Source organism: Puma concolor, chromosome B1, assembly GCF_028749965.1.
Source record: "Puma concolor isolate L17-30 chromosome B1, mPumCon1.1.hap2, whole genome shotgun sequence".
NCBI classification, from domain to species: Eukaryota; Metazoa; Chordata; class Mammalia; order Carnivora; family Felidae; genus Puma; species Puma concolor.
The window spans coordinates 30,067,092-30,083,706 of NC_141670.1; the positions used below are offsets into that span (position 1 = coordinate 30,067,092).

At 39.8% G+C, this 16,615-nt stretch overlaps 1 protein-coding gene across 6 annotated transcripts in view; it reads left to right on the forward strand.

Annotated features, from left to right (window-relative positions):
• The window catches only part of NRG1 (neuregulin 1), a 1,130,312-nt gene that overhangs the window by 461,662 nt on the left and 652,035 nt on the right, over positions 1-16,615 (forward strand). The gene's annotated exons all lie outside the window — the stretch shown is intronic.

The following is a 16,615-nucleotide window of genomic DNA, read 5'->3' on the forward strand; positions in this document are numbered from 1 at the left end:
GGTGTACCTTTTAAGTGCAGACATTGATTTCATAGCAGCGTAATTAATGAGGAAATTCAAAATTCTGTGGAAACTTTAAAAAAATTTTTTTAATGTTTATTTTTGAGAGAGAGAGAGAACACGAGGGGAGAGGTGCAGAGAGAGAGGGAGACGCAGAATCTGAAGCAGGCTCTAGGCTCTAAGCTGTCAGCACAGAGCCCGACGTGGTGCTGGAACTCATGAACCTTGAGATCATGACCTGAGCCGAAGTTAGACGCTAAACTGACTGAGCCACCCAGTCCCCCCCTATGGAAACTTTAGACATGAAAAACACCAAAAATGTTCATGACCACCAAAGTTGACAAAAAAGAATGAAATTGGGATATGTGAGTTTCAGTTTTAGTCCTGTTGATTTGCTTTATGAATACATGAGATTTAGACTTTTCACCTTAAAAAAAAAAAATCTGTGAACACACTCTAAATGATGCCTAACCCTGCAGACGTGATTCTTATGGAGAGAAGTGGTCAGATAGGGAAGGACTTTGTAGTCACAGACATTTGACCTTGAGAGTGAACCTCAACTTTGGAGCAGATTGGCAGGCTTTTAACTTTTGGAAGACTTTCCACAGCAAGAAACCCTCTACCCCACATGCACTGGGTTGGGACATCTCACTTGATGAGTCTTCCAAATACATTAACTGTGTTTTATGTATTTCCATTCCAGATTACTGAGGAATATTGGAAATTTGTCTATATAAGTTAATTGGCTTCAAATAAAAGAAAAAAAATAATTTTTCCCCATCTCATCAGGATTTAGTTTGACAAGTTTGCAGAAACTGAAAGTACCTGGATGTATTTCTCTGTAAACATTGGCAATTATCATCCTTTTTTCAATGTTTACAGAGTTTTTTGGAACAGAACCTGACCTACAAGATGAATAAATTTTCTCCCAAAGTCAAATTTTAGTAATATACCCATTTTGGATTTCCTTCCATTGCTGAACCTGTTCTCTCAGAATGGGATGGTATGGGTAGTGTAAAGAACATTGTTGTATGAGTCAGAAAGCTTGGGTTCTAGTCATTTTAACTTACTTTGTGATAGTTGGTCAGTCACATCTTCTATAAAACAGAAGATAAGCTCGGAGCTAAAGTTTGTTTCTACTCTAAAAGCTTTATGTTTTTAATGTTTATTTATTTTTGAGAGAGAGAGAGAGAGCCCAAGCTGAGGAGGGGCAGAGAGAGAGGGAGGCACAGAATCTGAAGCAGGCTCCAGGCTCTGAGCTGTTAGCACAGAGCCTGATGCAGGGGCTCAAACCCATAAACCACAAGATAATGACCAGAGCCGAAGTCAGACGCTTAACCCACTGAGCCACCCAGGCACCCCTGTAGTCTAAAAGCTTTAGATATTTTATCTCAGTGACATCATGGTTCGTGAGCACGCTGAAATGAGACTGGCAGTTGCAAAGCTGACCATAACGTAAAGGAATCTGGACAGGATGTCAGACTTTGCCTGGGAAAGTGGATCAGGGGAGGCTGACAAAGTCAGACACTGGGTTACCCCATGTCTTAGTCAGTTTGGACTGCTGTAACAAAAATGCCAGAGGCTAGGTGGCTTCAACAACAGATAGTTATTTCTCAAAGTCCTGGAGGCTGGGAAGTCTGAGACCAGGGTGCCAGCAAATTTGGTGTCTAAGGAGGGTGCCCTTCCAGGTATACAGATGGCCGCTTTCTTGCTGTTCCTCACATGGCTGAGAGAGAATAAGCTCGAGTCTCTCTTTTCTTATTAGGACACTAATATCCCATTAGGGGGGGCTCTTACCCTCATCACCTCACCCAAGTCCAGTTACTTCCCTGAGGCTCCACCTCCTAATATCAGCCCACTGGGGATTAGGGGTTTAGCATATGAATTGGTGGGGGTGGGGACATAAACATGCAGTTTAAACATGCACAGGAGCAGATGGCAGGGGATGACAGATCCAACAAAGACATGCGCGAGAAGCCATGGGGCTACTCCAAGGCTCAGACAAGCTGGTCTCAATTGGAAGACAGATAGAAGGGATGGCAGAGTGGTGGATAGGAAGTCAGTAATAGTTTGTTGCCGGGGGATTTCTGTGAGAGCCAGGAGCTCTGATCGTGTGTGGCCTTACCTTTGTTGGTGGTAAGGAAACTGTCCTCTGGATGAATCTGACATTTATTCTGCCTTTGAGCCCCTTTCTCATTCAGGCTGAGGTGAGCATGCGTTTCATGCCACCGACAGCAGTGAAGCCTGCCACAGAGTCATGGATATTGATACCCAGGTGTGCTCTTTCGTCGTATTCCTTTCTGATCAAAAAGTGTCCCCGGTGCTATTGCCAGTTGAATTGCCAAGTGAATGTGGTTGAGAATCTTCTTCATCACTGTGGCCTGGACCCCTGATGACATGGTCTTTGTCTTTGTGAAGCAGGCACGTGTTCGGTGCTGGGCGTCTTTGGAGGAATGGCAGAACTTAGACCATGAGGAAGATGGCGTTTCTGAGGAATGATTTTAGGAAATTTACCCAGCTCCACAGGTGGGAAGTAAAGCGGAAGTAGCTTGAGGAGGGCCAGGTGTTCTCTCTTTGAGGAAGGGGTTGAAAGCGCTCCTCAAGTCCTGTCTGCCTGCGGGCAGCCGGCTTATTCCAGGACTGGGTTTACTGCATGTCTTGCAGAGTTTGAAGCGGACCTCTCCAAGTCTGACATGTAATCGCCTACATTAAGCCAGAGATCAATTAGAGATTTGGATACTGCATGAGAGAAGAGCAGAAGTAAAATCCTCTTTTGCTTGGAATAAAGCATATTTTTGTGGGCATGTAGTAGATCTCATGGAACCTGGGTTTTTAGGGAAGCTAGTGTTACAGCTAAGGTGAGGACAGTAGCAAAGAATCTGTTTCATATCCAGTATACCTTTGTTCTGGTTATCTGACTGGAGGTGAAGTGCAGAAACAGCTTGTATCTTGACAAGTAGTGCGTCCAATAGAGCTTTTCAGCACTGGTTGATGAACTCATGTCGGAAATAGAGACGGTGGTTGCAATAATGTGAGGCTGGGAAGTTTCCTTGCAGAAGAGGAACACTGCAGTGGAACTACTAGGGCATCCTAAGCCCTGTGAGAGATGTGGGCCCTTCTTGTGAAAATGCCCTATAGGGTAAGGATGCTCATGACCTGAGACTAGAGATGATCTGTAATAAAACCAACGATCCAGAGACCTTGAACTTGAGAGCATTGGCGGAGGTGGAAGCCTTACGGAAGCTACTCAGGGGATCCTTCTCTTTGAGCATGTATTTCCTAGATCTCCCTACAGCTGTCTGGAGAACCTGAGTCCTGGGTGAGACTCTTATGGCCCCTCCTAAGACTTGTCAGTGTAGGGTGCCCACACATCTTTCTCCAGGAAGCATGTAATAATAAGAATATAAATAGAGTAGTTCATTAGTGATGGAGAGCTCTATGTGGTCCCAACTGGGGAAGTACTTTAAAGGACAGACCTGTGAATCTACTTAAATAGTATTACTACTTAATATGTCAGTTAGAAGGAAGTATATTTAGGAATATTTGAGAAGCCTCAAGGGATGGTGGAAATTACCTGTGTTCATTTAGGTAATAAATGTATATTAAGAATGTGCTACCTATCCATCCCAGATACTGACACAGGTATTGAGCCGTAATCGAAAGCCAGATACACATAAATTCCATCATTGGGATGTTTGGAATCCAAATTCTAAGCCAAGCAGACCTTGTTTCTATTAATTCCCGGATTGGTGCCACGAAAAAGTAACTTCATTTTGTGAATGTCCATTTTCTCATGTGTGTAATGGCCACTATAATCTTGCTCTACAAGACTGCAAGTTGGTTAACTAAAATAGTATTTTTAAATGTCTGCTAAAGCATATAATAATGATCATAGCCATTATTATTTCAGCTTTTGAAATTTGGATTCATAAAAGGGTTAGAAAGTATTTTATTGGCTTTCATTTCTCCATAAAGAACATCATTTTTTAATTAAAAAAATTTTTTAATGCTTATTTATTTTTGAGAGAGACAGAGACAGAATGCGAGTGGGTTAGGGGCAGAGAGAGAGGGAGACACAGAATCCGAAGCAGGCTCCAGGCTCCGAGCCGTCAGCACAGAGCCTGATGTGGGGCTCGAACCCACAAAGCTGTGAGATCATGACTTGAGCCAAAGTCAGGCACTCAACCGACTGAGCCACCCAGGGGCCCCCTCCATAAAGGACATCATTATCCACCTAGCAGCTCAATCAAAATCTTGATTCCTTCATTACTTTTACTTTCTGTACCCATCCTATCAGCAAATTGTTATTTCTACTTCAAGCTATATCTCAAACCCATTCATCTCTCTCTGTCCCCATGTGTGCCACCTCACTACAAGTTATCTTCATCTCTCACCCGGACTGACCCTTAACTACCCTCCCTGCCATCATTCTTTGCTTCTTCAAACACGTACTCTGCAAAAACAGTAGCCAAGATGGTACTTCACAATACTTACCAGATCACGAGCGCTCCTTGCTTAAGTGTTCGCCGGATCCTCGTTGCACATACCATTCGAATCTGAAGTTGACATCATAACCAGACTTCTGTCATTCTCTTCCATCTCATATCATACCACTTCCCCACACTAACCTCAAATCCTGCTTCCTCCTGCCTTCCCTTGACTTTATTCTCAGCTCTTGGCACACATGGAGGGCTGTGCCACCTGGAGGCCTTTTTACCTGTTAGTCTGTCTGCCTCTGGTTCTCTTCTTTACACTCTTTGCAGAACCATCTCTGTCTTAATTTTCTGCTTTCAGCTTTACCTGAACCAGCCCATCCCACTGTCTCAGTCTTCTTCCTAGCATTTATTTTGATTTGTGTTTGCTTATCCATCTTGTCTCCTGCATTGACTACCCTGGTAGTAAAATTCTTACCTGTCATGTCCACGGTTGAATTCCTAGCGCTTGCCTCAGTGGGAGGCACTCATTAACATTTTTAAAATAAATGATATGTTTTTACAGTAAATAATTCCAGGTGACATAATTGTTCAAATATAAATCTGCACAGAGGTAGAATGTGCTTGTATTAAAGATGAGCACTTAGTTTATATATGAATGAACTTTCAAAATTAGACCTGATCGCCTCAGTTTTCTAACTGAAGACCATATTTCTGGAGATGCAGAGATCCACATAACTTAGTTTGATCCAGGCAGCCTACCTGTCCCTGAGGTGTTACTGTATTTGTCTATCCTGTATATTCACTATCTAAATTAGCCACGTGGCTTCCTTCTATGCTGTTAACTAAGGAGTTTTAAACACTTGGGAACATTTCATTATTAACTAGCATTTCTACTATGGCAGTGGAAATGTGGTGACCAGAGTGAGAAATTCAAACTGAGTGTTTCTTTCATGGTAACTATTCTTGAAAACTAGGCATGGTGAGAAAGGAGTCATGAACGGGTGCATTGGTGTTTTAGGAAAGCATCTGATGCATGGGAGACTGCAGGGACTTGTGTTCCTTTAAACCTGGGTTTGAATCTCAGCTCTGTTGTTTGTGAGTCATGAGAACTCAGCTGTTAAACTTCTCCCATCTCTGAGATGGTTTTGGCGGTTCGTTTAAGGTGAGTCCTTCAAATGGCAGCCATTTTAAAATTTCATGATAATACAAGGCAGTTAGGTGACAGAGGTCTAAAGATATTGCTAGCTTGATCTAAGGTTCTTTGAGAATAAAAGACAATGGGAAGAAAGGCAAAGTCCTTTCTTCTCTAGGTTTTTACACTTTCTTTTCTCATAAAAACATACGCTTCGTGTCCATAATTCACCTTGCCAGTTAGGTAACTAGTAAACAGGATATGGCTTTTACTATCAGATGAGCCCAGTGAGGAATATTTAATTTGAAGGAATTTTTTCAGATTTCACCATGAGTAAGCACTTTTCATTATAGAATCACCGGGGTACAAAAGAACATCACAGAAACCCTAAAGCTTGAGAAAGGAAGGAAGAAAGGGAGGAAGGGAGAAAGGAAGAAAAAAAGAAGGGAGAACGGGGGAAAGTAGGAGGGAAGGAGGGTGGAAGGAAGAAAGAAAAAAAGAAAGAAAAAGAGAAAGGGAGGAAAAAAATGAAAAAAATGTGGGTAAAAAGAAAAAAGAGCCCTTAGTCATTGTGTTTCTTTTCAGACCTCTATCTTTAATTTCATGGGGGGAATAAGGTTCTAAACTGTTTTGGGAGTAACTTAGGTTGAGGCCAAACCAATTACTCACCCCCAAGCCAAATCTGTAGATGCATCCTTTATCACCTGGTGGCTCTAATTAACAAAACAAATGTTCCCAGTGCTCTAATGTAGATCTTTCCACTCTGAATTGTAAAGGAGCTTTGTCTTTCTTCAAAGTTTTTGAAATTGTTTTATACAAAGGATGAGCATTAAGCCCATAGATAAAAATAATTTAGTAATAATGATCAAAATTACCTAAGTATAATTCTCTTATTTCTGGATTTAAACTGCTTTGTATCTAAGAGGACAGGTAATGTAACTGCTAATATGGTGATTTATTTTAAAGTGAAGCCAAATTTCTATGCTTTGAGCCCAGTTGGCTGAATGACAAACAAGAGGATTAATTAATTAATGTGTTTGTTAATTTGCTATGTTAATTTCTGAAAAACAAACCAGTGTCCTGATGTCAGTGAGGAAGACTGACAGCTCTAACTTCTGCGTGGTTCTTTCTCCTTCCTTCACTGCAATTTCAAGCCTTTTGCTAAAGTTTTCCAGTCCTTGTTCATTTCTGTCACTAGCACCTGTTGCTGTGTTAAGGGAAATTTTGAATGGGCCGATGAACTCTTCCTACTAGCTACTGTTCTAAATATAGTATCTGATGTCAGGTCTAGGGAAGGAGTGTGCCCAAAGAGATAGCCTGAGGTTATTTTTAGGAAGTTGATGCTTTGGGAAATTAACTAATAGTAAGAAGGTTCTGGTTTCTCTCTCCATATACCCCATTAGGAGACACAGGCATGTGTTCAGCATCTTGCTTTCCTACCCCTTGGGTGTTCCACATCACTCCCTATCTTGTCCTTGGAACATTAAGCAGAAGCTTGAGGCAGAAGTAGCTAATGCAAGCTTTCCATTAGATCCTGTGATTTTTCTGCATGCAGCTTCATAGAATTTCATTTTAGGTTAAGAGGGGGGAAGTTGGAACTGGGAGGAAAGCTTAGGCTCTGCCAAAATATACCCAGGATTACTAAGTTCAAATATAAAAAAATAGAAAATGGAAATAAAAAATGGAAAAGTCCTGACAGATTTCTCTGTAGCAGACTTTATCCTTAAAAAGCAAAATTCCACCCAGGTCTTCTTGGTGGCATATATATATATATATATATATATATATATATATATATATATATAATATATATATCATGGAATTAAAGCAAAATTGCTCTCTCTTTCCTTCCTAAAGCCAAGCTTCGTGCCTGACAGGAAGATGCTGTGTCTAATGCCACCTTCATTTTATAGAAGGGAAATGTGAGATGGAAAACTATCACTACGCTGGCAGGAAAATATTTGTAAACATTTACTAATATCCATTTAGGCTTCCCCTATGCAATTCCACACATAAAGATAATGTCAAAAGTTCACTTGAATGATCCAGGTGTTTCAAACATACATTTGGTTTAAATTATGTAAATAATGCATTTAGGTAATTGAAAGTAGAGTTTTTCATTTAGAGTTTTACCAGCATGCAGGCAATTGTAGACCAGAGAGGTTTTCCTTTTCATGTCCTACCTACTTCATTTGTCAGGTTCTTTTGAATACTGTTGGCACATTTAGAATAAATACTGTTTTATCCAGAATCAGGATGGAGGGCTTATTAGATTATCAGATATTATTAATAAAAAGTTGCCTACATTGCATAAAAGTCTTTAAACAGGGCACCTGGGTGGCTCATTCGGTTGAGTGTCTGACTTCGGCTCAGGTCATGATCTCACGGGCTTGTGAGTTTGAGCCCCGCGCCCGGCTCCGTGCTGACAGCTCAGAGCCTGGAGCCTCTTTAGATTCTGTGTCTTTCTCTCTCTCTCTTCCTCTCCCCTGCTCACACTCTGTCTCTGTCTCTCAAAAATAAATAAACATTAAAAAAAAAAGTCTTTAAATGAAGACATCTTCCAGAAAGTTAAGTAAGGTTCTCAATGGCAACCACCAAGATTTCATAAAGCAATTATGAATATAACTCTTCCAAGAGCTTGTATTAGGCAGGAGATGCTGAATATAATTTGGATACTTTCTGTGATGGCTGCTCGGGGTCATCAGTGTGGGTGCTCATTCTTTACTGCAAAGCTCAGATGTGTCTACATCTACTTTTGAATTGTATTTGTCATTTCTCCAACAGTTAGCTGTCACGGCTTCTTGCTCTAACGGTTGCCATATTCTTCAAACCTGATGTAAGCAGTAATCAAGTTTGATAAGATTTATAGACACTTGAGTTTCATGTTTAAATATGTTTAAATATATGTTTCAAAAGAATTCATAGGATTTCCATTGCAGACCAAAGGCATGGTTTTAGTAAAGTGGTCCAATGAAAGGTGTTCGGATTCCTCTTTCTCTGTCCAGTAAATGGAACTGTATTTCTGAGGGCCTCTGGTCTTTATCTTGTTGCCAAAGGTTCCTGGGACAGTGAATCGCTGTGGGTCAGGGGAAGGTGTGTCTGGGAATTGTATCTGGTTTGTTGATTAGTCATATTCCTTCCCTAAGCCCTGTTTATTGGTAAATTTAAAGTAATTTAGGCCATTTCATTCCTGGTCCCTGTCTCTAGTATGAGTTTGTGATGGAAATGGCAATGTGGAGAGAGGAATGAATATTGTAGATTTCATTCATTGTAGCTCTATTTGTAAAATATTTGGCGGGATTTATTTAGAAATTATTAAGTACTCCAATCAATATGAACAGTCGAGATGGAACACATTTAGTTTCAAATACTTGAAAGGCATATATTAATTAAATGAAGGCCTCTGGATTCATATGGCCCAAGTTCAAATCTCGAAAATGCTGCCTTTTGCTGTATGCTTTTAGACAACTTGCCTCGGTTTCCTCATGGAAACAGGGCATGATAATAGAGTTGTGAACAGGCCAAAGGAGTTCTTGTATGTAGCATGCTAGAACAGCACCTGGCCTGGAACAAGCTCCATGTAAATGATAGCCCTTGAATATTCCATACAGATATTCCATAAAGACAACCTTGAACATTTACCTGAAGCATCTGAGCTCCCCAAAACATAACCCCCCAAACTCTCCTATGACTTACCATATTATTATTTATACCTAAACCAAGACATTATTGATTATGCTAGAATAACAAATTGGGCCTGTCTCAGGAAAGCAGGTACATCGGTGATCCTGTCTGTAACATTACTTTGGTATTTATGGCAATGATGATGACAAGTAAACAAAGGATTAAAACTTTTTTTTTTAAGGTTACTACCCTGTACAAATCGTGCTAGAAAGGATAGTCCTCCAGAAGGTCACTGCTGTGTCTTCTTTCCTTTCCCTTTCTTCTTCTACTGCAATTAAGTATATACTTTCTGATTGTCGTGTTTTTTCTCTCTTTGTTCTTTTCTGCCCAGTGACTCCAGCACCCCTTTACTGAATCAGGTGATGTTTACCATCAATATTACTCAGACTAGTGTGATTTATCCTCCTGGCCCCTTCATGGACAATGCTGGTTTCAGGGGAGCATTTGTTTGGGGCCATGCAGTGTTTGCAGTACAGATTAGAAGTGGACCAGTTCCGCTCAGACCTTGGTTTTATTTATTATTTGGCAGTTTTTGTTTGTCTATTTGACCAATCATGGATATGTGTTTCATGGGAACATGTAAAATCAAATCTATTAGCTGAAAAAAAAAGTAAGTTGGCATTGAGATTGAAATCTCTGATATTAGTAACTTTGAGGATCCTAGTACAGATGCTAAGTGCTCAGAGTTCTCTATGAAAACGGTAAGCAGTTTGATCCATGATTGCGGGAAGCTGCCGGAGTGATGGTGAGGGCTGCATGAGGTCTTACGGATTTAAGACCAAATCCTTCCTACTGGGTCTTGAATTCTCTCTGGCTTCAGCAGAGAGGCCACAAGGAAATGGTAATGGAGTTCTTCCAAGTTGTTCAGAAATCAGTTCAGTCCACTTTCCACATCAATTTGAAGTAGCTTTAGCCGTATAATATGTGCAATATTTGGTGGTGTTACTCTTATCCTTTTCCATACTTATGAATGATAAACCCTACCCTTCCACCCCCCCCCCAAAAAAAAAGTTCTCCCAAGCAAATAACATAGAAGAAGTAGCCAGAGCGGACCTGATCTGCCCATGTAGTGCTCCCCCAGCAGCCCTAGGTACCCTTTGAGGAACCTGACCGTGAGCTCTGCCTGCTCGAGTGTAACCAGACAAATGAAATGGCACCCTGGTTTTATGAATGGATGTCTCTCCAAATGGTTTTACCTTGAGGAGCTTTCTTTATTTAACTGTTTTCAATTTCCACCAGGAAAAAGCATCTCCATGTCTCATTCTTCTCAGCCCACTTTCCTGAGATACAGCCTCCCTCTTGTTTAATTTTCTGAGGTGCCGTCCGACTGCCCAAACCTGAGAACATGAATCAGTGACTCACCCTCTATTCAGCTGAGGGTTTACTCCAGCTGGCTAGCGCTATCCTGCACGTATGGGTTCTGTCAGCAGAGTTGAATTAAGATATTAACTGGCAGTTGTTCATTAATTTCCACCAAGAACAATGACTTGACTATATGTCAACCACTTCTGAAATATTTCCACTAACATTTTTCATGCTGATTAGAATGGGGCTTAAAATCTGGGACAGGCACATGGAAGGAAGGAAGAAGAACCAGTCATGCACTGCCCAGCTGGAACTAAGACGAATGGATTTAACACAGAATGTAGGACAAACCATACACGCACACACACACAAATGATCTTACTTTATATTTGCATCTCCCCTTTAAGGTACCCCTAAGAGTATTTGTGGTCATTACTGTATTTTTCCCCTAATAGTATTCTTAAAATATAATGCATATACTGTTACTCCTATTTTCTTTACATAAGAGCATGGGTTCAACAGTATTAACAAAACCTATGTCCAAGTTTGCACGATTTGACTTTTTACAGCCACTCTGTAACGTAAATAGTATTATTCCAATTTACGGATGTGGACACTGAGAGTAATTAATGTGCCTAGAATCAGGGTGGACAAGCCAAGAAAAGAATTCAAGTTTACTTTCATTTAGTATTCTTTTCTGTACAAATGCAAATGCTCTTAAAAAATAATGAATACATAACAACAGGATTCATATCCATCAAGCAGAATTTTCTGCCAGAATTACGGTGTTTACCTGAAGTCAAATATGCTCATAAACAAAGCAGAGAGTGCAGCTGGTGCTTACATCTGGGATGATTAACTGGCATATACAGTATTTTTTCCCCCTCAGTTGCAAAGTGAATGCAGCAAAACCTCAGGGTAATGGGTTTGTTCCCACATGGGACAAGGTGATCTGAATGACGGAGTGAAGAAATGCTGCATGGGGGAATAATATGTCAAGGATTCATTATGTATCTTTTGTAATTCTTAAAATAATTTTCAGGGTCTACCACTTTTCAACATATGAAAAATTATATATTGCATGCATACAAACCTATATACAAATACATACTTGGCTAAAATATAGAATATTTGTTTTAATGCAATATAGACAATATTATGCAAATAGTTATAGAAAAGAGAACAAGTTTCAGGGCTAAGGAGAAAAAATGGGGGGGGGGATACGTAAATATCACACTTGACAATGTCTGTGGTAGCTCTTTTAAAGTTGCCAGAATATAGTGCATAAATTAAGTTAGTTAACCTGCCTTTAAAGGAAATTTTTCTCTCCCTTTTTGTCCAATCTTAGGGAAAAAAAGAAATTCTCAATTCTCAACACGATTATTAGTCATACACTGGATTTTAGGATTCTATCAGTAGATTTTATAGAATTCTACTGATGGAAAATGTGTGCTGGTATCCTATTAATTGAAGGAAACAGTCTAAGGGAAAAAAAAGGGAAAAGGAGCATCCTTCACCCTCCTCTTAAGGAAATGCTGAAGTGACAGACCAGGATGTGACATGGTGAAGTCACTTAATTTACCTCTTAGGCTTTCCCAGCACAGTCCCTGCATCTAAGCTCCGCTGGTGATAGGCAGGGGAGAAAAGCCTCCTAGGAATAGTGATAGAAATAAAAATGGGACTCATTGGGATAGATTCATTTTTAATTATGTAAATGAAAAGTAATCTGTAAAATAAAGGCTCCCCCCACTACCCACACTCCTGTCCCTGAACACCCAACTTAACCATCTGCATAGATTAGATCTTTTAATACTAGCTGTGATGGGAAATTTCCCATATGTCATTTCCAGACATAGTAGATATGGACAAGAATGCCAGAATGGGATATTGGGGGTATATTAGTCAGCATTCTCCAGAGGAACAGAACCAATCATGTGTATATGTATACGTGTGTGTATATGTATATGCGTGTGTATGTATTTTTCAATTAATAGACATTAGGGCTTCAGCATATGAATTCTAAGGAGACACAATTCAATTCATAATATAGAGGTACTTAAAATTCTCTTTCTCACATGTGTGTATATTAATATATTAATAAATATGTTAAGGAATCGTGATTATGGATGCTGAAAAGTCCAAAATCTGAAGGGTTGGTCAGCAGCCTGTAGACCCAGACAACCCAGATGTTGCTGTTCAAGTCCAAGGCTGTCTGCTGACACAATTACCTCTTGCTCAAGGGAGGTCAGCCCTTTGTTCTCTTTGGCCTTCACCTGATTGGGTGAGGCCCACCCACATTGTGAAGGGCAATCTGCTTTACTCATATGTCACCAATTTAAATGTAAATCCAATCCAAAAGCACTGTCTCATAAACATCTAGAATACTATTTGATCTACTAGGTAAGCTCTGTAGCCCGGCCAACTTGACACATAAAAGTAACCTTTATAAGTCCACCCCTTGTCAACTGGGCACCCATACACATCTGCTTTAACCACACTTAATCTCCAGATACAGTCACATTTTAAGGAACTGAAGTTTAGGGCTTCAGCATATGAATTTTGAGGAGACACAGTTCAGTACAGAATGTGCAGGTGGGCTTAGGATTCTTTCTTTCTCATTCCTACTAGCAAAGACACTTGGAGTGGAAGGGAAGTTCCCTTTCATTTATTTTACTATCCTCCACCTCTGAATTTTAATGCTTACCAGCTGTGAGAAAACAAGGTGAGAATTGGGGCACCACACAAGGATTGGAGAGTGGCTCACTTGAGCCCACACAGCCCGAGGACTAGGCAAGGGAAAACCTGTATTAGCAGGGTAGAGATCAAAGAATTGAAACTGTTAGAAACAGACGTGTCCTCACGTGGGAGAGTGCGTCTCAAGTACAGTTGTGACCTCATAAGATTGTATTTGGCAAAGCAAACTCCACCGGTTCTCTGCCAATGAAAATATCTTTTCTAAAATCTTGGGAAAGTGAGCTTATAGTCAGATAAGGCCAGGCCATTCCCCTTGAATCCCAGAGTCTAATACAGGAAGAACTGGTGATTAAGTCCTCGGGGATGTGGTGTGCCACTCAGAAAAAAATACATGTATTCAAAACTGTGGATTATTATCTTTTGGCCAGGACAGTCTCTGACTCTTAGTAGGATACTATTTCTACCCGAGGAATGGAGACGCCATGGGTGTCCACACACCCGTGCATTTTGACTCTTCCATCTAGAATATACTTTAAGATCTGGTTTAAGAACAGATAGTGTAAGTAGAACAAAATAAGCTTGCTTCTCCAGAGATCAATTTTCTCAAATTTCACAGTTGTTCTATGTCTAGTCTCATCGTATATTATAAAATAGATGTTTAACTGTCACATGCAAATATATTTCAACTTTTAAAAACTCGAACTGCATGCTTATAGTCACTATGAGTAAATATATATGTCACCAACTCCCATATCCCCAATTCTTTCCCCACAAAAGCTAAATAAAGGGTAAGTGAATAAATAAATAAAATTGTTCAGACTGCTGACCTTTCTGTCAACAAAGGTGACATGAATTACGTGAATCTGTTTTCCAGCTGGAGACATGGGTGCAGCCAATAGTGTGCCCATACCATTAACACCGCTAAACCCAACACACTCAAAAACACCAGCTGTGCAAAAAGGCCACGCTTGGTATTATGTGTATTTATGAGGGCTTTTAAAAACACATTCATGCGCACAAAGCTGAATTAATGATAACAGATGATGGGTAGGTAATAGGAAATAGAAAATCCCCGAGGCAGTTTTCCCCCTTTTAATGAAGTACTGAAAATACTGTTTTACAGAAATGAAGGGGGACAGAAGCTTCAAGACAAGTATCCCTGGTTAGGTTTGCAGCTCTACTTCTGTTAGAATTTTAAGAGCCAAAGTATTGGAGGGCGTGTGTGCGCATGTGCACGTGTGCACGGGATACATGCATGGATACAAGAAACGAAATGAATGTTGGGTGATTCCTGGGATGAAGCAGCAAGTTCTCTCTCATTTCCCAACCTTTTCTCCCAATGGGAGATTTGGACCATGAGCAGAAAGATTTGGCTTTAGGCTCGTTTTCAGGTTCCCAGGTTTTTTGTTCCTTCGTAGCACCACACTTAAGCTCACTAATCTTTTCTATCTTTAAGACAGCTGGATAATGAGCCATCTGCACAGTTGGAAGTGGATCTGGTTTGTTCCACATTTTATGTTAGATACAGGTCAGATATACAGCAATGGGGGGGGGCAGTTTGGAAACATTAAAATTTATTTCATGCCATGTAATACAGTATGTATGTATGTATATGTATGTATATATGTATTTTTTTTTCTTAAGGAAGAAGGCTACACATACAGTTGAATCTGATAAGATTTGGTCCTTCTAATGCAGACTGGAATAACAATGGTATTTATAGAAATCTCAGCAATGAGAGAAGGAAGTTTTCCCCAGGAAGATGAGTGACCCCATTTTTCAAAGTGGTGGAAAGAAACTGAGGCAGGAAACATACCTAAGAACAGTACTGTTGAAATGGAACAAGATAATTACCTTTTCTTGCATCCTTCCTCTGGAGTGTTCCCATTGCCATTTAACACAGATAGTACCAGAAAGAAGTAGACATTCTAAATCAAGACCAGTGTGAAAGGTTATACCGATTGAGTATTGTTATTCTGATCACCCTTATAGAAACTAAAAATGGAATGAGTGCTTAGGATTTCTACTGTAACTGTCGGTTACTTACACTAGGTGACTATTTTTAGACCCATCACCCTTATTAAAGACATTCATTATGAGTTCACTTATGGAAATGTCATCTCACAGAGATTTTTTTTTTTTTGGAGACATTTCTGAGTTCTTGAAATGAGGTCTCAGAAGCATGATTAGAACATAGTCATTTAGCTTCCCAGCAAATGCTGATCCTTTCCAGGAAAATTCTATAAATAAAGAAGCAAAGCTGGTTGTCAGTGGTTTAAAGTAGCTGGGTTAGATTGTGAATATTAATGTGTAAATTACACCTTGTGCCAGCTTTATGCAACTATATGCGTATCTTGCAATGGCTTATTTATAATATGATTTTGCATACAAATGCTGGATTAATTGAGTTTCAAAAAAAAAATCTTAAGAGATACTACTTGCTACTTCAAGATGTTTTGCTTTGAAATTTTTTGATAGGTAAGACCCACCACAATTCATATTTGTAAAGTTTATTTGTATCATTTGTAGAACACTATTCTATTCTCAGTAATTCCCAGTGAAAGAGCTAGTTGAACTAGAAATAGTAAAACCCAGTCTTCAAAGGGCCAACCTGGAAAATGGTGGGATAGCTGATGGGATGGTTATAGCACCCTTTTGGTGAGAGATCAGAAATGAGGGGCTATACTGCAGGGCTAAGAGGCCTTCTGACGGTAAAGACAAGGTCAGGACAGGAGTACTGTTGTTGGCTACTCTTCTATTAAGAGTACTTTTAATTCAGTACTATATTGAGATAGTGAAAGAATTCACAGGGAGGAGTTAATCCCAGGCTAGGTAATGACTACATATAGTTTACTATCCAGTGGTGTTACATGTGTAAGTATATTAACACAACTACATATATGCACAGGCACAATTGCAGGGCTGCTCTGAAATTAGCCACAAACCCTTTGTCACTAGTCTGAGGGTAAAACCCTCAGCTCAAAGAAGGGAAGAAAGTATCTCTGTGATCATTGCTTTAAATCCTTTGCTTTTGACATAATTGATTTCCTGGCACTTAAAGTATATGTCCAATGGTCTGTGAGATCCTTTCCACTCTCTATTTCACTGGTTTTACTGGTCATAAGTTTTGCTGGTCATTTTCTCAATATTAATTATAAGGCATCCTCTGCATTTTTCATGATACTAGTCTTAATATGACTGAAAATTTCTGCCTGGTGCTGGAGAGATTTTTCAGTTGTGATGCTTTTGCTGAATTTGTCTTATAATTTAATTGCACTATTTGATGAAAACGCTAGAAATTCAGGAGCTGCATCTCTTCTCTAATATTGTGTTCTTAGGCCTTCAGAAAAAAATGTTTATCATT